Below are 27,360 nucleotides of genomic sequence, written 5' to 3'. Positions count from 1 at the left end.
ATGTGGTGCAAACCTGAGGCTTCCTCACAAACAGCAGTAGAGACGCTCCTGGAGTGCCAGGCTTATGAGGTGGGGGAGGCTGCCAGCTGCCAGCACAGTTGCGCCCGCGCCCTTTTGTGTCTGCTGAGTAAGTGACAGCGAACGTTTCCCTTCTTGGCTTAATGTATCTCTTAAACACTTTAGTTCTATGACCTTGATTTCAACCCTTTGGAGTTCATAAAAATATGTTTTGGGGGGTAATTGTTCAAATAGATTATACAGAAGTGTTTCCACTCAAAGAGAATATTTCTATTATACCGTCTTCACTAATGAACTCAACCCCACGTGCCACAAACACTCCACTGGATTACTAAGCTTTAGGCCGGGCTCTTTGGTGATGGCAGTAACATACTTATAATTTTGAGACAGATGTAGCTTCTTGCTAGATTCACTTATCTCTCACAGGAATATCACTTAACCCTTCACTGTGGACGTGGATATACTTCGAGGGACCTTTTAGTTTCAAGTGCTTCATCCTACCTGTGACCTGACCTTTGCTTTCAGTTAAACAAATGTTTTATTTTGTTAATGGTCAAGATGTTGACCTTGCCTCATTTTTATTCCCAGAGAATATTATGAGGGAGATGTAACTTTTTTCTTTGCAAAATTTGTCTTCAGACAATCCTCTGTTATTTGAAAAGCCCCATGTGTAGCTTTTAGCCAACAAAGCACTCGATTAGGATGAAGATTGTGCAAGAAGTGGAACTGAAATTGCTCAATTTGTCATGTTTTTATTCTTTTTCTTGTTGGGGATTTTTAAAGGTGGTTTTAATATCATTTGTATTCAGAATCACTTTTCCTGACGTGTCTCCTTTCCTTATGTGTTTGTGTTAAGTTGCTCTTTCTCACAAAATATGAAACCACCCAATTTCATTCCAGCACTATATTTTGTGTTATTAACTTTATCCCATTGATTAGAGCATGAATCAAGGCTCTTAGGCTGATCCAGGAGCCAGCCCTTTTGATCAGTTGGGAACAGTGTGCTGCTATGAAATCATTGCTTCTACTCATTTGTAGGTCTCTCCCGGTGTCTCCTCTAAATCAAGCCTGTCCCAAGTCGCCAATGCCCTACTGCAGACCCTACTAGCCAAAAGGAAATCATGAAGTAGATTGCAGCCAGTGGGAATACCATGGTAGTGCCAATCCCTCAAATCTATCCAAAGATAGTGGTAAACTATCTTTTGCATTATTTCTCCCGCATTCAAAAGAAAATCAAAGTAAATGAAATGAAAAGGAAATGTATGAACAGGCACCAAAAAGCCAAATAAACAGACACTTAAAGAAGTGAAGGAACTTGTTTAGTTAAATCCCCATCATCAAAAAGTGCCTACTTGGTTTTGGCACCTTAGAGATCAAGTTCAAAGACATGGTTTTTGGTCTTGTTGGGTGGCTCAGTTGTTTGGAACATTGTCCTGTACATCAAAACATTGCAGGTTCAATTCCAGGTCCAGGCTCATACCTAGCTCTGGGTTTGATCCTCAGTTGGGCGTGTTCTCTCTCTCTCTTTCCCTTTCTCTTTCTCTAAAATCGATAAGCATATCTTTGGGTAAGAATTAAAAAAAAAAGACATGGTTTTTGTCATTTGGGGGTTATTAAAATGTAAACAGACATGTAAAAATTTGCCAAAAATTAAATAATGAATGTCGAACAAATAGAGTAATAAATGTTTATATTTTATGAATAATGGTGAATGATGGACTAATTATGATGAACATCTACAGCATAAAAATGCTTTAGACATTTTTTTCTCCAGTTAGGTTTTAGAATTCTGTTTGTTAGCTTTAACCAGAGCATGATGAAAATTCATTATGCCAACTGTTTCATGGTTTACATTCGACTTTATTTGCATTTAATGTAAGTTTATGTGATACCTACACGTGTTAGGCGCTAGTCTTAGCCCATTACAAATAGTGATTCATTTAATCCTCATAACAACTCTAGAGGTAGGTACCATTATTGTTTGTCTTTCCCTGCATGGGAAACAGACACATAGCAGTTAAGCAAGTTGCTCAGGTCACTCGTCTTGTTAGGGGCAGAGCCAGGCTTGAACCCAGCCACTCTGGGGTTCAGGAGACTGAAATCTGACTAAATGCTATGCTACCTGGGGTTTCAGAGGCGTTTCCAAAGGGTGAGTTCCAAAGCTGGTGTGGTCAACACTGTCTGCATCACTGACATTGACGTCAATGACATAACTATGTGACTTCCTGAAAGGACCACACTGATTTTGCTGTTTTCCTGTTATTGAAAAAATCCATGTTATTCCTATTTGATTCAATTTATTATATAAACTATTTGAGACATTGACAACCTTTGCTGTTAATGTACAATACAAGCCAAATAAAAGTCTTATTAATTAAAACACATTTTTGACACAAACAATAATTATAAAAATAAAAGATTATTACTGGCAATTATCATTTCCATCTCCCCATGTGTAAAACGGGGTTATGGGGTAGATGACCTCTAAACTGTCCTGTTCGGAGCTAATGCTATACTAGTTTATAATTCTATATACAAATAATTTGCAAATCAATTTTCCATACTGTCAACCATAACGCACAGTCTTCTTTAGCTGCTACATGCATTTAGAATCCCTATCCATCGTTCTCCACCTACAAGGGGGGACAAAAGTAGGTTTATAGTTGTGAGTACGCAAAACACAGTTTATTCTTGTATTATGATTTATCGTATTGTTTTTCATACAAACAACTGCAAACCTACTTTTGCCCCACCCTGCACATTTATAACTTAAACACACACACACACACCCTTCACTCTTTAATGGTTTCCAGTCACTTTCAGGATCAAGTCCAAGCTCCTGGCTTGGCCCACAAGGTCCACCACAATCTCTGCTTTCCCACCTCTCCAGTCTATTCTCTTCTCATTCCTCTTCCTCTTGTGTCTTACAAACTACTTACTGTTCCTTCAAAATGGGTATTTTGATACAGGTCTCTGCTTTTTAACATTATTCCCTCTTCCTAGAAACATTTTCCCATTTTTTCCATCTGATAAACTTAATATCTCAAGAGTTAATTAACTTCTTTGGGAAGTCTTCTTTGGCTTCCCCCCACCCCCGACCACTAGAATGAATCAGGGGCCCATCCACCGTTAGGAGCCAGTGTACCCCCTTCATTGCACCTGCCACATTCCACAACAGTCACTGGCTTTCTTGCTTGTTTTCCCTATTGGAATGTGGTTGGAACAGAGACTGAATATTTCAACTGACTCCACCAGCAACTAAAACTGTGACCTCCTGTCAGTGCCTGAACCTCGCTGAGAATCCGTTTTTTCATCCTTAAAATGGGAATCCTGCTGCTGGCTCTGCCTCCCTTGCTGAGCGTAGTGGGATATGTGAGCTGTGTGTACATATTCCTGTTGGACCGTCACAAAGTCTGACGCACTTCTATTGGCTCTTTGTATTTACCACTGGAGAAGATTGTTGTGGAACTTACCTGCTGTGCTGTTACATAAAGGGTATTGCTTAATTTTAAGACTTAAAAAATATCTAGCCAACCAATAAGGAGAGATTAAATTTGCCTCTAGTATAAGGCTGTCAGACTGAAAAAAAAATTAAGATTTAAATCAAAACTAGGTCAAAGCTTAGCCCTGTAACAAGCAATAAGACTTTAGTGATAAGGCTACTGTAGTATTTTTCTTGCACTGAATTTGCTAAAAGTAATTTCCTGTTTTTAACCTAAGTAGACAGCCCTAGTCCCCCAAGGGTTCATTAGCTTGGTGTTCCAAGGCAGTCTCTTTCCTGTTATTTGTCTGCAGCATGAAGCCACAACAGCTGGGGAAGGTTCAGCCTCACCTTTGTGGTTAATACTTATAATCTTATTAGAGGCTAAAGAAATACATGATCAGCTAACTCCTGGTATCACTACAAGCTGATTTACCGGCAATCACATCAAATGTTTACCTTGCCCTAAGCTACCAGTAATTACATGCTGATACTGTTCAGGCTCAAACAAACACAGAGTAATGAATTTCTGCTAATTATGAGGCACTGATGAAAAATATGACTGGCCCACTCCCAGCGTATCCCGGGCATCCCATCTTTCTGCACGAGGGAGAGCGTCCGTTGATAGGAATGTATTCAGTGTGCTGGAAAGCACTTCAGTGGTGTCAACCAGAAGTAATTACTGGCATGTCTGGGAAAGTGATTAAAATGGCTTAAAATTAAGATTTTGGCTTGCTATAGTTATTTCTATGCAAATATGCCACATTTTTCAACTGACATGGGTGTCTTAATTAAAAACAGGCTAAAGTTTTAGAATAACAAGAGATTTTTAAATTCTGCCAAACCTCACACTATAAAAAATAATGATTCCAGCCTTAGCTTGCAAATGAAAGTAATCTTTCTCCTTGTTATAGATCTTATTGGGGTTTTTAAAGTTACACTGCAGGCTGTTATAGTGTCAAAGTTTCAGGAACTTTACTTTGCGGTCAGTCCCTCCGTCCAAAGAAAGAGTGAGTCTCCTGTCTACCTGTCCCCTCAGTGAGAGCCAGGGGGTGTCTTCTAATACTTCTACGGTTGGCACCAGCAAGGGACCTCCAGGGATGACTGATTTTTTTCACTTCTAATTTGGAGGGAGAAAGGAAAGAGTACAGAAACCTACGATGGGCTCAGACCCTAGACCCCACTTCCAGGCCCTTCTTTTTCTTCTTCTTCTTTTTTTTTTTTTGCATTTCTTGTTTCTGTTTCTCTTAACTCTCTCACTTAATCAGATGCGGGGTGTATAAAAGGCATATCGGGGAACCTTTAATGCTCTGTAGTTCTTTCAGGCCCAACCTGAGAAATCAATGATAAACAAAGGCCTTCTAAGATGGTCACACACCCAACAGGTAGCACTTGCTTCTCCTTTCACCCCCCTCCCCCTCCTTTTGGGAAGTTCTGTGTTCTCTGTTTGCTCCGTGGTTATCTTAGCTATGTTAATTTGTGTATTTAAAGTCCATCATTGTAGAGATAACATTTGCATTATATCAAAAGGATTTCAGCGGCTTAATCCAAGGCCAAAGTTATGTGAAAATTTTAGGAGTTAAAAAAAAATTCTAGGAATTGTTGTAAGTTCAACAGGTAATAATAATTAATAAAATCAAAAGGGAAGGTATAGAGCCAGAGTTATTTTTTAAAAATTCCACTCAAGAGAACTCTTAAGAATATCAATTCCTTCCTCAGCCTTTTCTCCTCCCTTTGTACATAGCCCCTGGGTAAATTTGGTAATTCCCAGGACCTCAACTGTGCTAATACCTTCCAAAGTCACTTTTTCAGTCCCGACCTCTCTCGTGAGGTTCTGATTCCAGCATCTGCTGGAGGTTGCCACCTCAATGTCCATATGTCTAGAACTGCATTTCTTCCTCACCCTTACTGCCCTTGGGCCAGTCACCAACCTGTTCACACCCTGAATTCTTAATCTAGCATCTAACCAGCTGCTGGAGTCAGAAACCAGAGAAGTATCCCTGGCCTTTCAGTACTCCTCATTTCGCATTTCTCCAGGCTCTACTGTTTTTGTTCCTCTGAACCATCTCTGAGTTTTTGTTCCCCATGGCCCCTATACTCCTTCCTCTGTCCCCAACCGGCACTGCTTTTTCCCATGTTTTACTGTGTCTTGCTCAGGCTAATAGTCTCCTAACGCTATCCCTCAATTTCCTTCCTCCAATCCCTCCATCAATGCTTTCTGTCCATTGTCTTTATGCTGCTTGCCTGGTTAAGATTCTTCTGTGATTGTGTATTGCCTACAGGCAAGGTCGGAGCTTCCAACCAGATGGTGTGGGCGTCACATTGTGCCCTCCCCACCCCCAGCATCCATTCACTCCTCTAGTGCCAGTAACACTGTCACTGATTCTATCTTTATTTAAAATTAGAGCCCCCAAAAGTCAGTAATACTGATTTTGTCTTTATTTAAAATTTTGATATGTTATTTACAGAATTCTTTGTTTCCATTTTGAATTTTTAAAATATTGCATTAAAATATTATTTATCTCAATTACTGAGTTTTTGGGTGTCCCCTTAAATTTTGTGTCTCCCTCGCTTTACCCTAGTCTGGCTGAGGTGTGATCCTGGTTTTAGAAATTTCTGTGAGGAGTTAGGAATGAAGCCAACCTGGCAGAAGGCTGGGGAAAACCCGAGCTCGAATGACCACATTTGAACCCTGAGCCCAACTGTGCCTAAATCCTATACCAAGATTGCTCAGTTTTGAGAAACAATAAATTCCTCTCTTTTTTGCTTAAGCCAGTTGGAATTGGGTCTTTTTTCATGAACCGCAGAAAAGTTCTTGAATGATAAATGAGGAATACACAGCTCCTTACAACATGCCCCTGCCTTTTACGTGTCCAGCCTCATCCCCTTACTATTTCTATGAACATCCTGTGTCTCTGTCACACCGTACAGCATGCTGGTTCCCGAACACACTCTACCTTTTTGGGCTACGTTCCTCCATGCACGGGGTTGCCTCTTCCTGGAACATTCTTTCCTACCTGGCTCGTCTGCTGAAAAAGCCACTCATTCTATAACGCAAAGTTGAACTGTCACCTCTGGTGTGGCTGAATAACATCTATGGTTATTTTCTTTGTTCCAGGTTTTGTTTTTCTTCAAATTTTCAAATATATGAAATAACAACTTATCCAGTTGCAACACTGTTAAATTCCCTACTCAGTCTATTCTGCTTTGCCGTGTTAGAATTTCCATTCCAAAACAATGTCCAATAAAATATAACGCCACTTGATTGTGGACATGAAAAAACCTGGAGCACTCGGAGGGTAAGTAGTACCAAATTCCAATGTCTCTTCAGAGATGCCCTGAGTGCCTCCCCTCACCTTCTCTTAATACACACTGGCCCAATAATGAAAATTTTCTTCGTATGAAATAAGTACAGCATTTAATAATATAGATGATGAATGCTAGATTTTCTATATCTTAGCCAGTCCTAAAAGCCTCATAATCATGAAGAGAAAATGAACAAAGGAAATAGTTTGGCAGACCCTATACTTCTGAGATTTAAGCACCCTCTTCCATGGCATTTTTTGGCACATGAATTCAGAGTGAAACACATTGTCAGCTCCTTGGGACAGCATTTCCCCTTCTATCATCTGTTACACTGCATGCTCCGCAGCGTCAGAACATATGCTACCTCCGCTGCTATATGGGGAAAAGAGTCGTCTCCTTACAAGGTTCAAGCCCAACATGCCATCCCCAATATAATGAACCCACCTTCTTTCCCACAGTTCTACATTTTGCACTTGCATTTCTTAAGCAATAGGAAGAAGGGTAATGAAAACATAGAAGACAAAAGCAAGCCTGACACTTGAAGGTCTTCAGAGTTCTCAGAGGCTGAAGTTTGGGTATCAGAATTTCTGCTAAATGATACACAGGCTCAGTCATCCAAGACTTCCAGTTCCTGCTTGTGGCTTGAGGGCGTCCTGGGCCCCATTCTGTGAAGCCTCTCCTGACCCTTTCCTGGAGCCTCTATCATCACTCCAGGTAATGCACTCCGGGGAAGGCAGGCTCCACCCTGATTACGACATTGGAATTGGCTTCTGGAAAGGTGAGGTGGGGGAAAGGGACAGGGTTCACCTTAGGGAAAATTTTGAAGCAGACTCCTTCCCAGACCCCTCTGTGTCCCTGTTCTTTGCTGCTCCCTCTCATGGGGCTCCCTCTGCCCCACCCTCTCATGCTGTCCCCCACTTGTGTAAAGACCCCCACTTTAGTCTTCCCATATACCTGCTTTCCTCGAAGAGGGCCATGTTCCTAAATTACTTCATCTCCTTTTGGGAACAGCCATATCTATTAGTGCTGGAGACTCAGGGATCACTTTGCCAATCAACTGAAGTTTTCCATTTAGGATAATACTTGCTCCGTTTTTGATCTCTTTATCAGGGTGAGAATGTGGGTCAAAGGTGAATTTTATAAAATAATTTTCCTGCATTTTTAAAGATGGTCATGTGGTATTTCTCTTTTAATTCATTGTGTTATAGGATATCTTTATGGATTTTCTAATATTAAACCACCCTTGTAGATTGGGAAAACCCTAAGGTTGGTAATGGTATATTGGAGTTTATATTGGAAATATTGCTCTATTTTTTTGTATCCAATGTTATCCAATTTTTCTTGGTCCTTTTAATGTTGATTGTTCTTTCTTTCTCTAAGACTTAGGATTTTCTCTTTGTTTTTGACATTCTTAATTTGCACTAAGTGTAAGGCTTTTTTTTTTTTTTTTAAATGTTTCCCTATTGGTCCCTTAGAGTACTTTCAATCTACAGTCTTTTCTTTATGTCAGGAAATTTATTTTCATTTTTTCCAAATGTTTCTAATCAACTTAAATTTTTTATCTTTAAAATTTCAAACATATGCAAAAATAGAGAATCCTCTTTATTTTTATATGTTTCTTTGTAATTTCTTTTTTAAAAAATTTTCTTTTATCTTCGCCTGAGGACATTTTCATTTGCTTTTTTTTAAAAAAAGATTTTTAAAATTTATTTCTAGAGAGAGAGAGGAAGGGCCTGAGAAGGAGAGAGAGAGAAACATTAATGTGTGGTTGCCTCTTGCACACACCCAACTGAGGACCTGGCCTGCAGTCCAGGCATGTACCCTGACTGGGAATCGAACCAGCAACCCTTTGGTTTGCAAGCTGACACTCAATCACTGAGCCACACCAGCCAGGGCATGTCTGTAATTTCTATTATCTGGATACCGGCACTTCTAGTCCCCATATTGTTAGCTTTCATTTTCTATTTTCTATTTCTTTTTCCTTTCTTTCTTTCTTTCGGGAGGTTTCTACAATTGTTCTTTCAGTTTTCTAATTTGAGCCCTGGAAGTTTCCATTCTTCTACTTATTTGTACTGTTGCATTCTTTATTTCATTGTTGTATATTTTATACTTCCTATTTCTTCTTGACTTTGTGCTTCCTCTTCACCCACAAAACAACTCCCCAGGCCAGAGTTGTACCCTTTACCCTCCTCCCCATGTATAAGCAACCTTGGGGCATGCTCCTTTCCTGGTTATTCACCAGCTCCGGAGCCTGGACGGGAGCAAGGCTGGAGAAGCAACTTTCCAGGGCGAGTTAGTCTTCGCCTATTTCCCTCAGCTTTTCACATAAGCAGGGTTTTCATTCTGCCCTGACTTCACTCTGGAGGACACCTGGACCAGGTGTGGGGCAGCACAGCTCAAGCATCTATGTCTACCAGCTTTTCACACAAGTAAGCCTTTCTCACCATTTGATAGATAGTGGACTCACTAGAAACTCATTAGGCCAAGGGGACACATCTTCTGGAACAGTCGAAAGAAAGCTAAAGTTTGTTTTATCAGATATCCGAGGTATAGACAGAGGGTTTTGTCTAGGAGCAGGATTTCTCAATCAACAGCGGCAGTATGTCACTGAGTGCGTCCCATGTGACAGGTGCTATGTCAATGAGATCTCTGTTTCTCTCTGTACTCTAGATATTCCACAGCTTTAACGTGATGATAAACTATACTTCGAGTTATCCTTAGATTACTTAATTTGAGGAAGTACTTCAGCCATTATGGCTGATCACTTCTCTGAGTAAAAGTTGATTTTATAGTCTTCACTCTCAGGGGGAGATCTTATTTCTTTTAGTTTCAAGTTCTTAGGAGATAGGTTTCTGTAGTCCTCTAGTATCAATAAGGAATTAATGAATAAAATGTAAATATAATTCTATAACTTAATTAAGAAAGCATATATACTGTGATGATAATGTCCTATAAATATTAATTCTAGTTTGACAAACTCTATGTGAACAAAGGCACATGTAAAAAATGCAAACATTATTGAGCTTTTATTAGCATTGATAATTTAGCTAGCATGTTGCGATATACTCCTGCTAAAGATTTGTAGCTGGCGTTTGTTCTGATTGGCGGATGACCATGCCATACTTGTGGTAAAATATTTTAAATATCATCCCCGGCTTCTACCAGGTCCTGGGTACTGTTCTGGGTGCTTTCACATGTTCGTCAATTAAATCTCAAAATATTCAATTCTATTTTATCCTACAGAACTGATGGATAAAACTCTGGCACTTTTGAAAGTTTATCATCTACTCAAAACCTAAAGTAGCTTGGAGATAAAAAAAGTTAGGGATAAATGTGTGCATGCATGGTGTGTGTGTGTGTGTGTGTGTAGGAGTACAAAACACATGATAGATTTAAGTGAAGTTTAAAGCTTGAAGTGACCTTCAGAGAGCACACATGTCATCTCTCTGTCTACAGAAAAAAGTTTGATATATTTTATATTATGTGGTCACCCATCTGTGACACGAAGAAATATATATTTGGTCTCTGCCTCCAGTTCCTGACAGAGTTCTAAAACCCTTGTAATTTCCTGAGTTATGGGGGTATTAGGAACACCTTATACAGAGATTCTAAATTCCTTGGAAATTCTTGGATGATAGGAATGTCTTCTGTTCTAATAAGGTGACTCTTGGTAGGCTTCTGGGTAGCTTTAGGATGAGGGCTGGTCACCCAAGACCAAGTCACAGAACTTTTAGTCCATTCCTCATCCTCTGGGGAGGTAGAGGGGCTGGAGATTGAGTTAGTAACTGATCATGGCTGTGTGATGAGGCCTCCCTAAAAATCCCTAAACTATAAGATTAGGAGAGCTTCCAGGTTGATGAAAGTATCCACTGACTGTGAGGGTGGTGCACCCCAACTCCATGGGGACTGAAGCTCCCTTCCATACCTTGCCCTATTTTACCTCTGAGGGCTTGACACCTGACTTGGAGACCCATTAAGAAGCACAACTGTACATCCAGACCCATCTTTCTTGCTGAACTCTTTTATTTCAAGGTCATTCAAGACATATAGTGGATTTTACATTTTGGGTCCTAAGCTCTGGAAACAAGATTGGCATTTGGACGCACAAGAATATTCCCCATTAATTTACAATGTAAACCCTGTCATCTAACTTAAATACAGCATTCAAAATAAGAAATCCGGTTTTTAGAGACAGTAGGGATGGGATGTACCCTGTAGTAGAATTGTTTGACAGCTTCTCTATTTTCTCTCAAAATAAAACAGCCTTCCTACCATCAAGAAAGTTTCAGGGGGGATGATAATGGCCATAGCTGTATTTCAAAGTATAGTTGACGTAATTATTTTTATCAAACTGAAGTTAAGGTATACATTTGTTGGTTTAAATTGTTCTCCTCATATTATTGGAATTAGATGATTAGATTTTCAAAACATGGGAGACAGACGCAGTCTAGGTGGCCTTAGTGGGAAGGCACGATGTGAAGGACACAGTGTCATTTGAGCTGATGCGCGAGTTAATCAGTCCAGACGAACATCCCTTCTTCAGCACAGTTCACTGAACTGAAGAGGGTAATGAGCCAAGATGTTCTTATTAATATTTTAATTATTTTTACAATAATTTACCAAGATAATATATGATCACTCTAAAAGTTAAAACACTGTACGGGTATATGAAGTAAAAGGAAAAGTGAGCCCTACTTCCCTTTCATTCCCTTACTTGGGAGGGAACTACTGGTAAGCGTTTGGCACATATCCTTCCAGCTCATTTTCTATGAACTTGTAAATTATGTGCACATTTATCAGTATGAATATATTTATATATTCGTATATTATTTGTATAAAGATAAAATTACTTTATATGATATGTTTAGTGTATCTTCTTTTATATTAAATATGACAAAAACATATATGGGTTGGTTTTCAAGATACTTGACATCAGAAAAGTCAGGAATTCCTGAGAGACAGAAAACTAATAGGTGAGTTCTATGGCTGTCCGGTTTGTTGCCTACTCAAATCTAGCCTATCTGTTGTGCCAAAGAGATACATATAAATATTGAAGATACTAGAAGGACATTGTAGACCCTGAGAAAGAAGATAACTACAAAGAAGTGCCCCTGATGGCTAAATGGGCTTACATTTAAATGCAGAGCCCAGCGGCCATGTTTAATTAGGAGCCTCTCATGCAAACTGTGCTTCAGGGAGGAGCCTGGGCTAAACCGCATGCCTGCACTGTGCTCCTGGGGTCCGAGTCAGCCTAAAAAGGAGTTTCTAGAATTGTATTTCAACCAAGAGGACTGAGGCTTTTCCTTTCCAATCAGAGTTGCATGGTTATATACCCATCAACATTTTCACTGATGAATCAGAGTAGCTCCATTCTGACCAATCAGAAGAGTGCCTTTTGGACCACTCAAACTATAAGGATTGGGAGTCCTCATTTGCATGAAGATGGACCAATCAGGGGCAAGGGGCAGGACTTCTCTCTATTTAAGTCAGCTGCCCTCTGGCTTGGGGAGTGCACTTTCCTTTCCATGAAAGACTGAAGATTGCATTTCCCTGTCTGGGGCTGAAATACCAAATGTATCTCACCAGACCAGAATGAAGCAGAGCAGACTAGTGCAGAGCAGAGCTGTCTAGCTGGAGAGGGGCCTTGCCCCAGGGCCACCTCACAGCTGTGCTGTTTCATAATTGGGCTGCAACACTACTGAGCTCTTTCACAGCCATGCTGTATCACAATTGAGCTGTTTGCATAGTTGAACTGTTTTGCCAACAACCACTGGTTGACAATGTAAGAATAATTTTACACTATGGAATGGAGGAGGCCTTTCTTAGCATGGCATGGAAAGAAGAAGCATTAGAAGATAATTTAAAAAGATAATTTAAAAGTTCTATAAGGGTGATATATTTTTCAAGAATAAAAATAGTTTTGAGCCAAATACTGGAGCTTGCAGCTGACATCCAAATGCTTCAGCTCTCAGATCTAGGCTCTCTTCTCCTCTTAGTTCCATGACTTTAAACACCATACGTGTGCTGATGACTCTCAAATTTATGTATACTTCCACTCCACATTGTGCATATTACTACTTGGCACTCATCTGAGGCATTTGGATAGCTGGGCATGTTAAGCAATATAAGACTTAACGTGTCCAAAATGCTTGATTCCTAATTTCTTGCCCCTATTTCTAAATCTTTCCTCCTCCATCCCATTCCATCTTCATTGAAGTAAATAATACACCATCTACGTAGTTGCTCAGCTAAACTATCTAGTGGTCATTATTGATTCCCCTCTCTCCTCACACCCCAAGGTTAAGTTCTATTATCAGCAAGTCCTATTGGTTTTACCTTCGAGATGCACCCCAAATCCAATCCCATTTTTTTCTGTCTTTGCTGTCCACGTAGCATCTTCACATGGTTGGACTGTAGTGATAGCATCTAATCGTTCTCCTGACTTCTACTCTCTTGCTCCATTATCCATTCTACACAGAGCAACCAGAGAAATGGTCTTAGTGTTGATTCAAGTCACTCTGCTTACTTAAAAACTTTCAGTGACTTCTCCTTGGTCATATTAAGATATCATTTGTCCATCTGCTTTCTGTCTTCAAAAATTTGCTGTCATGCCTTAGCTGGGCTTTATTTTTTTTCTATTCTGTTACTTTGTATCTGCCTTTTATACCTTTTTAGTCCTTGTCAGTCTTTTTTGTAGGATTTAGGAGGAAGGGGCATATGTAAGGGCCTGTTTCTACTTTGTTTATCCAGGCCCTTGATTTTTTGCTTATTGCAGCATATTCCCCATAAATGCCTGGAGGGTAGGAGCTTTACTTTGCTTATTATTTTGTATCAGGGCTCTAATAGTGCCTGGTGTAGAGTGGGGGCTTAAAAATATTTGTTGAATGCGTGGATAAAGAAATTTTATAGGTGTTGTTGCCTCTATAGGTGTGATGACTTTTTAAAAAGGGTTATTGAGATAGAATTCATATACAATAGAATTCACCAGTTTAAGGTGCATAGCAATAGGTTTTAGTATATTCACAGAATTGTGAGGCATCACCACGGTCAAGTCTAGAATGTTTTCAGCAACCTCAAAAGAAACTGTGCTCATTAGCAGTCTCTTTCCGTTTTTCCCAACCCTCCTGCCGTAGGCAACCAACCACTAATCTACTTTATGTCTCAATAAATATGCCGATTCTGGATATTCCATACAAATGGAATTGTACCGTATTTTGTCTTCTGTAACTCGCTTCTTTCCCTTTATGTTTTCTAAGCTCATCCATGTTGTAACATATATTCATTCCTTTCTATGGCCAAATAATATTCTATTGTATGAAACGATCACATGTCATTTATCCATTCAGCAGTTGACAGACAGTTAGGTTGTTTCCAGTTTTGGGTTATTACGAGTAATGCTGCTATGGACAACGATGTACATGTTTTTGTGTGGATATGTTTTCAGTTCTCTAGAAGTAGAATTGCAGGATCATACGGCAATTCTTTGCTCAGCTTTCGGAGGAATTGCTAAACTGTTTTCTAAAGTGTCTGCGCTGTTTTACATTCCCACCAGCAATATCTAAAAGCCCATACATCTCCATATTCTCTTATACCCACCCTTGTTATTATGTCTTTTTTTTGTTACAACTATGCTTATATAAATTGGTATCTCATTGTGGAACTTTGTGACTTTTAACTCAAACAAACAAGCATTGGCTAAATAACTAATACATATCACATACTGTGCTCTGAAAGATTCAAGAATAAACGAATCGGGAGCCTGGCTTCCTACAGGGATGACAAACACAGTATTTGAGCGGGTCTTCCTGTCTCCCTTACAGTTCTTGGTTGGTAACTTTTTCTTCTTTTGCTCCTTTTTTCCTCTTTTACTGATAGTAAAATACAATCTTTATTATGACTAAAGAACGTGAGCAGTGCTAGTGAAATATGTCTATTAAACAAAAAGGAAGGTCTGTATTCTTAAGTGAAATGAGAAATAATTAGTCCCTAAGAGTGTTCAAATTCCCATCGGAACAGCCTCAACACATTTCTGTCTACTTCCTGGCATGACATTTCTTTCTTCATCTTTCTGTCAAACTCCTGTTCATCCTTTGAGTACTGGATCAGAAATCACCTCCTTTACAAGGACCCTCTTGATCTCCCCAGGCAGTCTGTGCTCCTTCAGTGCTAAGGGCAGATTGCTAACCTTCTCGTTCTCTCTCTTTTCTTATCTCTGTCCAGGCATCTGTAGCTTCTTGGAGGAAACCGCTCAATTTGCTGGTACCCACTATATTCTTGTTAGAAAAATACTTATTAAAACTGCTTTTCTTTAAGCATCAACATTCAAGATAACTGAAAGCTGATTATTTACTTTGGAATGGATTGCATTTATATTTTCTCAGAAGTGTTAATTATAAGAATTATAAAAATATTATACTTTACAGTATTTTCTAGAATTTCTATGGCATTGCAGTTTAAATTTGAATGTATTTTAAAATTTAAACATAATTTAAATATATTTCTATGAGTTCCTTGGGACTAACCTATCATTTCTAATGCTGTTTCTATGGGAAAGATGTAATTCAAATTCTACCCTGCTGATTTGGAAAGATTTAGACTATAACTTGGTTGTAAAGGCAGTGGTCATTTTTTAAATTAAAATTTTAAAATTTATTGATTTTAGAGAGAGAAGAAGGGGCCAGAGATGAGAGAGAGAAACATTGATTTGTTGTTTCACTTATTTATGTATTCGTTGGTTGATTCTTGTATGTGCCCTGACTGGGGATCGAACGTGCAACAACCTTGCTGTATCGGGATGATGCTCTAACTAGCTGAGCTACCCAGCCAGGGCAATGCAGTAGTCCTTGATAATTAACTCAGGGTATTGAGCACACTAACCTTTTAGTAGAAAGAGAAGAAGACAGTCCTCCAGAACCCCTCATCCTTTAGTACCAATAGAGAAAGGGGGCTCCAGGAATGACATTTTAACATGCAGTCACTGTCCTATAGTGGAAAGAGCCTTTCTAAGGAGAGAGGTGACTGTGGGCAAGTCACCGATGTTCTTTGGATCCCATCTTCTTCATCTGTAAAATGAAAAAATAGAATAAGGTGATTTCAAAGAACTCTTCCAGATGCAACCGGCTACATACAGTGTATAAAAGCCAAAATCACTATGTTAACTTGTTATTTTTCACTTTGAGTGTAAGATTTTTTTTTTGTTTTAATAATTGATTCTTCATTCCTCAAACAGACTGATAAAAACCCTAGGCAAGGTGACATGTGACTCGAGCTGGATTGAGACCATAGCCTATTGCTGAAAGTTGGAGCTGCTGGAGCTCTTCCATTTATCCACCAGAGGTGCTTCCTCCAGCTTTGCCCTTGCAGTCCTCCGCCTGTATGTGTAACCAAAGAACATCTCTTCTGATACGTACACACATGCTTTCCACATCCTGAGAATTACTTGAGTTAATGTGTCCTTTTATAGTCCTGCATTCAGGATGCCAAATCTCGACAAAAATCAATTATTATTCCTTTCTATACGACCCTTCCCTTGTAAGTGGTGGCTTAATTTGTAACTCATCCCCAAAATGGCACTAAGGTGCCGTGATTGTGGGGAGTGTTTTTTCTCATAAGAAAAGAACAAACGATTTGAGAGTGAAGTTTTTCTGATACACGCACACACGCTGGGGTAGGGAGGGTTTGTGCCTTCTGTTCTCTGAACGTAGTAAAGGGTTGTCTAGCTGATCTCTATTTCCGGGTGAGTTTGTAGCTGACCATAGAAGTCCTCTATAGGGCTCACTGGACTGAGTCCTTTTTCTTGTATCATCTCATTCTCTTCTCCAACAGTCCCCTAAGGCTGATATTAATAGCATTCCCGTTTTACAGACAAGAAAACTGAGGGCCGGAGAGATTGTAACTTGCTCAGGTTCACACAGTTGGTAAGGGTATATTCAAACGGACATCCGTTTGACTCTAATGTACGTGTTTACCTTCTGTGCTCACAGTGTACGGATCCTTGAATCCCAAAGAGCCTCCTTTCCCCTCACCCGTTGACCTTCACCTTCTGTGGGGAGTGTGAGTTCTGGGGCAGGGGCATGGCTGGGTGTGCAACTTCTCCACCCCACCTTCGAGATCCACTGATCTCTTCTCTCGGCCAGTCTCCTGCTACTGATACTTCCTCCCACCACTCCAATTTCTCTTTCTATTACTGTCTATTTTACTTTGACTATATCACCAATTAAATCTTCCAAGGGTCTAGGGAGTGAGAAAATGACTTTTGGGGGTGTTGAATCAAATTCCAGATGCTGGTAGCAGCCTTACAAGAAGAAAGGGACAGTGGGAGGATTGGTCAGTGGATTTACGAATGCAAATCACACTTCTTGGTTTAATTTTAAACCTTTCCATTTGACAGCAACAACTTTTTCAAAGGTCACCAGTCAGATACAAAATCCTTTCTGCTGTGTGCCAGGCCCTCCAGACTGTGGCACCAATCAACCGTGTTTGAACTTGCAGCCCAGGAAACCAAGTGCCAGTTCTGGAAGATACCCACTTTTTGTGCCTTTTCTGGTGTCCCACCTCTACCTGTTGTCATCCCACCCATCCCACCTATCCCGGATGGCACTCAGGGGGTCATCGTTGTTGTCTTTGAACATTTCTATGTTTGTATCTTTCTTTATGACATGGATGATGTTTTACCTATGGTTTCAATAATTAATGTACTTGCCAGATTTCCCTAATTAAACCATGAACTCTTGGAAGGCCAGGACTATTTCTGAGTCAATGCCAAATCTCCAGTGCATAGTACAGGACCTAGTACCTGCCAACTGCTCCAGAGATTGGAGACAGGGATCAGATTAAGAAAAGCCATATTGTATTGGGTTGGCCAACAGTTCTTTTGGTTTTTTCCCTAAGATGGCTGTAGTAAGTTAGCTGTCTTTAACTTCATTTGAAACAATTTTGTTAGATTGTATTGGGACAGCTGTCATAGCAGTGTGCATTAAAAAAAAACTTTTTTGGTGAGTTTCTGTATAGCCATTTTAATATTGATGATGGAAGAAAATATGCAACATTTTTGGCATATTAAGCTTTATTATTTCCAGAAAGGTAAATGCACAACTGAAAGGCAAAAATGACTTGTGCAATGTATGGAGAAGGTGCTGTGACTGATTGAATGTGTCAAAAGTGGTTTGTGAAATTTTGTGCTGGAGATTTCTTGATGGACAATGTCCCATGGTTGGTTGGGTAGACCAGTTGGAGTTGATAGCGATCAGATCGAGGCATTAATTGAGAACAATCAACATTATACCACATGGAAGATAGCTGACATACTCAAATCAATCAAGTTATTGGTGAAAATGAAAAATGTCTTTTATTTTATGGAAAAAACTAAGTGGACTTTTTGGCAAGCCCAGTAACATGTGTCTGATTGTGCCCTTTATTCTGGGATCATGCCCTGTCATTTTCTATTATCTCTCTTTCCTATTGACTTTGGGTGGAAGGACAGGTGGACGGAGTACAGATAGAAATGATGTTTCTGCTATGCCTCTAAATTTTAGCATCTTATTTACCTTCATAAGAAATGTGGCCCTATATCACCCTCAACAGAGAGTTAGCTTATTTTTTTTCTGTTGGTTTTACTAGTTGTTTTTAGTAGACACTTTTTCTGGAAAATACCCTAGAGCTCATCATGCATATGTAGTTAGATGAAGAAGTACTATAAGTCACTTTGTAATTCTATAATTCTATATTAAACTAGATAATCTGCAAATTTTTATCTATGGTTTCATGACTAGGTTGAAATCTCCCAGAATCTTTTCTTTAAAAAAAATTTCTGGACTCTCAGTTTTATTCCATTTATCTATATGTCTGTCCTCATGCCAGCACGGCGCTGTCTTGATTACTGTGGCTTTGCAATAGGTCACCTGGCCCATCCTGATGCTGAGGAGAACTCATGTGAGTGTAACACAAACTCTTTAAAATCCAAGGTTATCTTATGAAGATGGTATTTAAATCTTTTATAAACTTCCCTGTGGGTGCACATGAACCCATAAATGTGCTGTTCTTTCCTATAGAAAGTTTTGGATATCACGAGTTGCTTGTTCTTTTTATAGATTACATTTTCAAAAATATTACTTAACAATTTGTTTACCCCTTTTTTAGTTAATATTGTCAGGCAATACCAGTAACCATTAAGAAGCATAGTGGTAGGAATAAAAAATTTGAAAAGTATATTTTTTTAAGAAAGAAAAAAGCTAATTTAATTATCAGGCTAATAGGAATATAAATAATGATCTTACATACTAAATTCCTTATTTTAGATGCTTTTGAAGGTGAACTTTGCACACACTAGTCATATAATAGATTATAGATCAGGGAAACCTAATTTCTTAGATTGAAACCAAATCAGAAACATGTAAAAAATAGTTATCTTACTGTCTAAAAATAGCATAATACAGAAATGGTATTTATTATTTTCATTTGATAACTATATATGTTTTCTAAGACTGAAGTGAAATGTTAAGGTAAAATATACAAAACAATCTACCTTAGCTCTTTTACTTGAAAGTTTTGGTAATACACCAAAAAATGAGAAAATAGTAGAACTGGTATGAAAGCTAAGTGAAAACAATAGAAGAGCAACAGTGAAAAAATTCTTTTCCCAATCACGACGAAGCAACCTCATTTTAATGTTGGCAAAACTTGTTTGCTATCATTAGTTCCAAGCCAAAGTAATTTTTCTTAGAACTGTACAAGGTTAGGGTGCTGGGAAACCATTCCTTAAAGGAACTGGTCAGAGCTGGAGAACTGTACGAACATGCTTTGAGCGCCCTGCCTTGGTTATCCTTGGAGCAGGGACGGGGTGTATCCTATGCTCTGCCTGTCCCGCCAGCCTGCGTCCCGAATTTAGAAAACGTGTGAATTCTGTGCAGCTCTGACGTGCCCTCGCTCTCTCTGTGATTTATATAGACGTGCCATAGAGGGTTCAAAGGGGGAAAGGATACTCTTTAATGAGGATCGTCACAGAGGACATGAGATAGACTTGGGCTTTTCTTACAGATAGAACGAAATCAACAATGATAAGAAGATGGGAAAGCACTTGGATATTTGGAAAAAAATGTATTTAGAAATGAAAACGCTGAAATTCCATTAAATAAGAAGCGTTCAGGTTTGAATTAGCGAGCTGAGGGCTAAAAGGTGCGCAGTGGTGAACAGCTCAGCACCACCGTGTTGGGCCTTGCAGCAGACCCACAGCACACAGAGGGGTCCACGCTCCCTGCCTGTGCCCAGGACGCCTGGTGCTCTTTTCATCACTGTAGAGCTCCTGTTCCAGATCTCAGAGCTGCACGTTCAGGCAAAGCTGCAAAGGAGGTTATGATATCTTTAGTTAACCACATGTCTTCCCTTTCCAGAGCCTTCTTTTTTTTCTCCCTTCCTTCTCAACACCCACTGTTCTGTGGTGGCTACCTGACCCTCTCTCTGGCTTGTCCTCCTAACGCTGTTCTTATTAGCAATACCATGCCTTGGGTGTTTGGTCATGGGTAAAGCTTTAAGTCTGTGACTCATGTGTGGCAGGTTGCTGGGGGAGGCAGCATTGGCTGGTGGGCTGGAAGAGTGTGGGCTTTCCCATCTCTCAGAAAACACCATCGTGGAGCCAGTCAGATATTCAGGGGAATGTTGGGTACCCCCCTGCGAGGAAGTCATGGTCACAGTGGATGCTGCCTGTCTCTCTGTGTCACGGAATGACATTGTTCATGCCTCAGGGTGACGTTAACCATCCTCCTGAGTTTGGGCCTCTCCCCTGCAACCCTCCGAGCCTGACTGTGGGAGGGGAAAGCCAAGAGTCTGGAACAGAACTTGTCACCTGGAACATCCAGTAGTAGTCGATAACTGGAGTGCACTTTGTGTGTGAGACCTATTTGATAGTTGAGAGATTTGGATTCAGAATGTTTTCCAGCTCTTTGTCTTGACAGACTGAGATGATTGATGGTAAGTGATGTCTCAGGAGATAAAATGAGCAAGACTAGAACATATGTAGTTTTCCTGACAGGGGACTTTCGAAGGCATTAGAGAAGCATAAATATGTTTCTTTAACTGACACCTTGTTTTTTTTTTTCTTTTTGTCTTTCACCCTGACTGACAAATAAGAAACCTCCCAGTCTCCTTGCCAAAGCCCCCTCCAGGGAATAAACCAGTTGTCTCGGTGACTGTGGCTTAGGTTTCGATCCTGGCTTGCTTTTAAATCAAGTGGAGCTTCAGTTTGTTATGTCACTGTGGAAACTGGAAAAATTGTGTTTGGAAAAATTTTCTTCTCTATTTAAATGTCTTTTCTCCTTAAAAGTTAAGTTTATTTTAAAAAGAAATGTTCTTTAAGCCTCATGAAATGAATTCTGATGTTTGCCATTCTATGACTACTTTGCTGGAGATTAGAGTCTCTATTCTGCTCTTCCAAGGAGACTCCATTAACCAAGGTAACAATCTTGGTGGAAAGCTTTGAGACATCAGCTGCACCCATGATTATTAGCAAGCAAATTCCTTTCAAGGCATCAGTCGTTTTAGGTGTAGCTGGAGAGATGAGCAACAACACTTGTTAATTTGGGGTGTTTCCTAATTATAAATTGAGCTTTCATTCTTTAAATCAGGAGAATAGTATAGTATCTTATTTTAATTTTTTGCTTCTGAGTGAAATAAATGAGATTCCTCAGAGCCACTGTTCACCATGTTTCTTGGTTATAGTAGTTATTCTCCCTGCGCCCCATACCCCCCCCAAAAGAATGCTTTTGTGATATTTTCTCAAGGAGGCTATAAAATTCCTATGGAAACTTTTATATATTTATTTATTCATTCACCCAGAAAGCTATTGGGTGCTTCTGTTTTGCTAGGCACTGTGTTAAGTATATGGGGAAAGAAAGAGGAACTGGGCACAGACCTGCTTTCAAATTACACACAGGCCAGGAGGGGGGTAGGACACGCACACACAGGCACATGGTACTTGCCTAGCCCATTATTTTATCCTGCAGAGTTGGTTCCCAAGGTAGTTGCTCAGTCAATGCTTTTTGGCTGAGAATTAACTAAAGGCGATTGTGAATATCATCCTGTCCAATTAGTCCATGTCACCGATGAGGAAGCAGAGTCAGAAAGGCTAAGTGACACGCCCAAGGCAACACAGCTAATGAGAGGCCAACCCAAAGATGAATGATTCTGAGTCTAAGGTGCTCCTGCTTTCTACAGAAGCTGCATTTTTTGCTTTCACTGAACACAAATTTTTACTCCAGATTCATAACCAGCCTTAACTGACTGACTTGCCCTGAGGACTGCCACACTCAGAATTAAGTTAGAAGTTGGTGACTCTGGATTGAGTTAATACAAAGAGATCACACTTGGCTTTTGTACTTAACATAGCCTCATTTAAAATATGTAACTATTTCCCCTTGCCGTCAAAATTTTTCCCCGCATGTTACAGTTTTGTCCTTAGAGCTGAAATTGGTAAAAAGATTGAAGATGTCAGTTTCAGGGCCTGCCAGCCCTGCTACCAAAGCTAATTATTTTTCAGCATTCAAAGGATGTGATTGAAGAAGTCGGAGTGTGGAAAGAACAGGAGGAAACATCAGGAAGTATGAGCATTCACGATCACTTCCATCTTTTTTTTGTCTTTAATTAAAAATCAGGTTGAAATTATTTCTGGTTTGAAATCAGTCTTATTCATTGGACAGTTACTGCTGAATTCTCCAATTTCAATGTATTCCTCTCATGGGCCTCACAGTTGGTCTGATGCTGGACCAATGTGTGTGAGATGGATTTCTGACAGCTGAAATGCCGAGATGCACCTGGGAGAATGCATTCTATGTATGTGTATGTTTTCCCGAAGGTAACACAAGACCTGTATATTTAAAATACATAAAAGCAGCTACAAAGCACAGCAAAAGTGGAAAGAGGGAAAATCAATACCCTATTAGCTATAACATTACACAGAATTTCCATTCATAGAAATTTCCCCCCTTTTACATTTAAGTTCTTGAACCTTTAAAACTGTATACAAAAATGACAGAACAGGAACTAAAATAATTAATACCATCAATAAGTTGTAATTATAGTATTCTGCAGTTTTGTTTTTTTTTAAACCAATTATCTAATGCTATCTCTGGTGAGTGAAAAGCAGAACTTAAATGAACACATTAAATTCAATACAACGTTGCTATTGAAGAAGTTAATAAGAGCTACTTTTCTTTCATTGTCAAAAGAAAGTGGCTGTCTAATTAGAGGAAAGGGTGTCCTGAGAATATTGTCAAATTATTGGTGTAATAGGCCTTTGTTTCTCTCTGACTCAACTCAAATTGTCTCCACACAGAGGGGTGTCGATCTGAGTGTCTGAGGTGTAAGAGAAAAGAGCACATCTTTGCATTGCTTTCAATCTACTCCATTAATTCCATTATTCTTCTTCTCTCCTGTTCTCTTTGTCCAAAGTGTGACCTGGGTCAGCAGAGTGACTGCATCAGTGGGAAAGGAGAAAGAGAGAGAACAACTCATGGTCCTTCTTGTCCTGGCCTTTTCAGCCTTGGGAGAAAACTACCAAAGTAGATCTCAAATTAGTTACAAACTTCACACAAACTTAATAGTTTTCAGCATATTTCTGCTCCTGATTTCTGACAAGGCAAATACCTTAGACATATTTGATACTGTATATTCGACAATTTGCTTTTAAATAATCACATTTTGCTTTTGTAATATTTTTCCTGTGAATATCTTCCAAAATTTTTAGAAATTGGAGCACGATCTCATAGATGACCCAGCTCTACCTTAGGCCTCAGTTGGACAGTGTACAAGGCCCTAAACTGTTTGCTAGGAGGTCTTATAACTGGGCAGCGGTGCACAAGATGGCTGGGTGTGCACCCCCTGCCCCCAGGTCTGAGCACATTATCCAAGCCCCTGGCAGGAGGAGGGGAAGCACCCCCACCTCCAGGACAAGCCAGCTAACGAACAATTCCCAGACGGCGTGGTGCTCTGTGCCAACCATTGCATGAGACAAAGGGAGCCCATGATAAGAAACACTTAAAACAACACAGATGCTTTATGCTGTGAGGGAAAAAATCAGCAAAAATATTCTGAAAGTGCTAATGTTTCATCTTTCTCTTTGAGTCAGGATTTGTTGTTGGGACCGTTGTATCCATTGACTGTTAAAAAAAAGTGCTTAATGGTCTACAAGTTTTCAAGGGCCTATGAAATGTTTGAAATTTAAAATGTTTTTGTTGGCTCCCAAATTAAAAAACAAAACCCATCTTGCAAAATTAAAATTAATTAATATTTAATTTAAATACCTCTAGAATATAACATTATATCAACTAGTCTATTGCAACTCAACCCATAAAGTTGTAAATGATTTGCATGGCTTATTTTAATATGTTTGCCATATGATGTAGTGGCCTTAAAATTCTCTGTGTGTGGAGGGGTGGTAACGGTGGGGAGTTTGGGGGTGGGGGGTGCGAAGATGGCATAAGGTGTACAGAGCGGATGAAGTTTTGGGTGCAGGGAAAACTTCTTGAAAACTAAGACCAAGGTTAAACTCCATGGTCTTAAATATGATAATTTCTGAGAAATTTGTACACTATTTCCAAAAGTGCTTCTAAAGACCAAATTGGTCTTTTTTTTAAACAAACATGTAAACTTAATTTTGAAATGATAAATTGGATTAAATAGAAGTTGTGACATACATTTCAAATTTTAGAATTGGCAGTCAGCATTCCCAGAGCAATGAATTAAAAAATCTGTGAGGAGCATATGTACAGATGTGCTTTTCTTGGAGGAAAACCTGATATATTAAAATTGGAATTTATAAAACAGATATGTTAAGGAGTTGTTTTTTCAAATGATTCTTTGTTTTATAAGAGACATTTCTTGTGAATCAGATCGTTTTAGAGGCATGCACATGCTCAAGCATTTGTTTACACTGTCTATCGGGGGTGAGGATGACTACAGAGTCATAAAACCCAAATTCAACACGTCCGTCTTAGTCCGTTCAGGCCGCTATAACAAAATACCACGAACCGGTGGCTTATAAACAACAGCAACTTATTTCTCACAACCTGGAGGCTAGAAGTCCCAGATTAGTGTGCCATCAGGGTCAGGTTCTAGTGAGAGCCCTCTTCCTGGTTCCTAGCTGGTGCCTTTTCGCTGTATCCACATGTGGGAGAGGGGCCAGGGAGCTCTGTGAGACCCCGTTTAGAAGGCACCAATCCCTCATGACCTAGGCACTTTCCCCAAAACTCCTCTTCATGCTATCACCTTGGGGATTAGGATTTCAACAAATGAATCTTGGTAGTCAGATCATAACAGTGTCTAAAACTAAAACTAAACCCATTGCCATCCTAACTCATAGCCTCTTCTCATCCTATCCTCCATCCTGCCTACCTCAGTTCCAGGCACCTTAGTTCACTCAGTTGCTTAAGCCAGAAGACTCGCTGTCCCATCTCCCAGTTCTTCCCCTCGCACCTTGCACAGTTACCAATCAATTCCATTACCTATGCATCCTCCATGTATCTTTACTCTTAGCAGGAGATCCTTCTGTTATGTATTTTACTTTAGCAATCTTTTTTCCTATGGAAGAATTTTTGCAGTGCATCAGATGCTCCAAATATTTATTGTGCATCATCCTGCAGTAATCATTACAGTCCTCTTATAATATAGTTTTCCAGATTAGGGACCAAGGCAGAGAGATCAGAAAGGGTGAAGGAAGATGAAGAGATAATAAACTAGGTGCTTCAACTATGTTATCTTGCTTAATTCTTGTATCTACTATTGAGGTAAGAATTATACTCATTTTCACTAGGGAGGTTAAAGCATGTGCTGACATTCACTCGTAAGTAGGTGGTGAAGTCAGACTTGGGAGCGAGGCTGAGCTCTCATTATACCATTCTTCCTTCACTGTATTCCCTGATGGGGAAACAAATGCTCACACTGAAGTCTTTTTATTCCTATTCTAATTTCCAGATGCCTTTCTGCTAGTATATCCTTTAAATGAGTTAATATATTTGACAGAAATTATAGAATGCAAATTTATAATTAGCAATGGTTCCAATGTAGAGAGGACTCTAAGGCACTTTGAAGTGACTGTTTTACTTTTTAAAAGTATTTTTCCTTTATTGCTAGGAGATCTTGCTTCTTCAAAAAGACCTTAACAACAACCTTAGAAGTTGAAATTCCTTACACATAATAAAATGTCAATGGATTTTCAGTGAAAATTTAAAACCCAGGTGTTAAATATATGAAGGCACAGCCATAGCTGCATAGCCTGGAAACGTTCCTTATAAGGTCATTGTGCTGAACACCGCTACAAAAACACCGATTCATAACTTTAAGCAACATTGACAGAGCAGAGAACTTACTGACAGTGGAACTGGAGTGGCATAAACATAGATGAACGCAAAAGAAGTGGCTTAGCTCACAATAAGTGGTCAAAATCGATTGTTTATGTTTAGTTTAGGGTCCCCGGTAGTGTGTTAAACAGGACACACACACAGCAGACTCTTGGTTGTTTAGAAAAGCTGGAATTACGTCTTCCACAGCAGGCTGCACTGCACTCTGGGGCTGCCGCCACGTCACTAGTGACCCCTGAGAGGTTCCAGCATGTTTAGTGAGTACTCAACACCAACATCAGTCGGGTGGAAAATAGCCTTTGCCATCACTGCAGTTAAGGGTGTGGGGCAAAGATATGCTCAGCGGTGTTGCGGAAAGCTGACATCGGCCTCACCAAGAGAGCAGGAGGGCTCACAGAGGATGCGGTGGAATGCGTGATCACCATGATGCAGAGCCCACGTCAGGACAAGATCCCAGACTGGTTCTTGAACAGACAGAAGGACGTGAAGGATGGAAAATACAGCCAGGTCATGGCCAATGGTCGGGACAACAAGCTTCGTGAAGACCTGGAGCGGCTGAAGAAAATTCAGCCCCACAGAGCACTGCACCACTTCTGGGGTCTTCGTGTGAGGCCAGCACACCAAGACTGTGGGCCACCGGGGTCTCACTGTTTGTGTGCCCGAGAAGAAATAAATCTGTAGGCCTTATCTGTTAATAAATAGTTTCTATATACCTCCACCCCCTAAAAGAAAGAAAAAAAGGGAAAGGAAAGAAAAGAAAAACTGGAATTAGGGAAAATTTGCCCCTCTTGTAGGTTGAAAGCATCTCAATTTTGGGAGTGCATAGGTCTGGACCATCTTTGCCATTAACTCACCACAAAAAGATGGGTAAGCCTCTTAAAAACATCCTCAGTTTCCTTTGGGTAAGCAGAAGGGTCAGGCTAACTCTGGGGCCCCTCCAGCTTTCACGTACTAATATACTGTACACCAAGATTCAAATTTGTTGCGACAGTTCTCTTCACCTCATAAAGAGAAAGATAATAATTCACTTCTTTCCATATTCATGAAGATTAATGTCATAACAGCGTTCAGTCTTCACATTTGTTCTCTTTATGAATTGCAACCCCAGAACTTGTGCTGTGCTGGATTCATGGAAAAACAAATGACTTTCATGCATAATGAGGCTCATATCTTGCTAATCTGTCTTGTACAAACTAAGTCCCTAAGGTA

At 39.8% G+C, this 27,360-nt stretch overlaps 1 pseudogene; it reads left to right on the top strand.

The window, feature by feature from the left end:
* On the top strand, positions 1-26,824 carry LOC112319003 (small ribosomal subunit protein uS13-like; annotated as a pseudogene).
* The last annotated feature ends 536 nt before the right edge of the window (positions 26,825-27,360 follow it).

Source organism: Desmodus rotundus, chromosome 3, assembly GCF_022682495.2.
Source record: "Desmodus rotundus isolate HL8 chromosome 3, HLdesRot8A.1, whole genome shotgun sequence".
Classification (NCBI taxonomy): domain Eukaryota; kingdom Metazoa; phylum Chordata; class Mammalia; order Chiroptera; family Phyllostomidae; genus Desmodus; species Desmodus rotundus.
The sequence above is the reverse complement of the archived record's forward strand: the minus strand, read 5'-3'. Positions and strand labels throughout refer to the sequence as shown.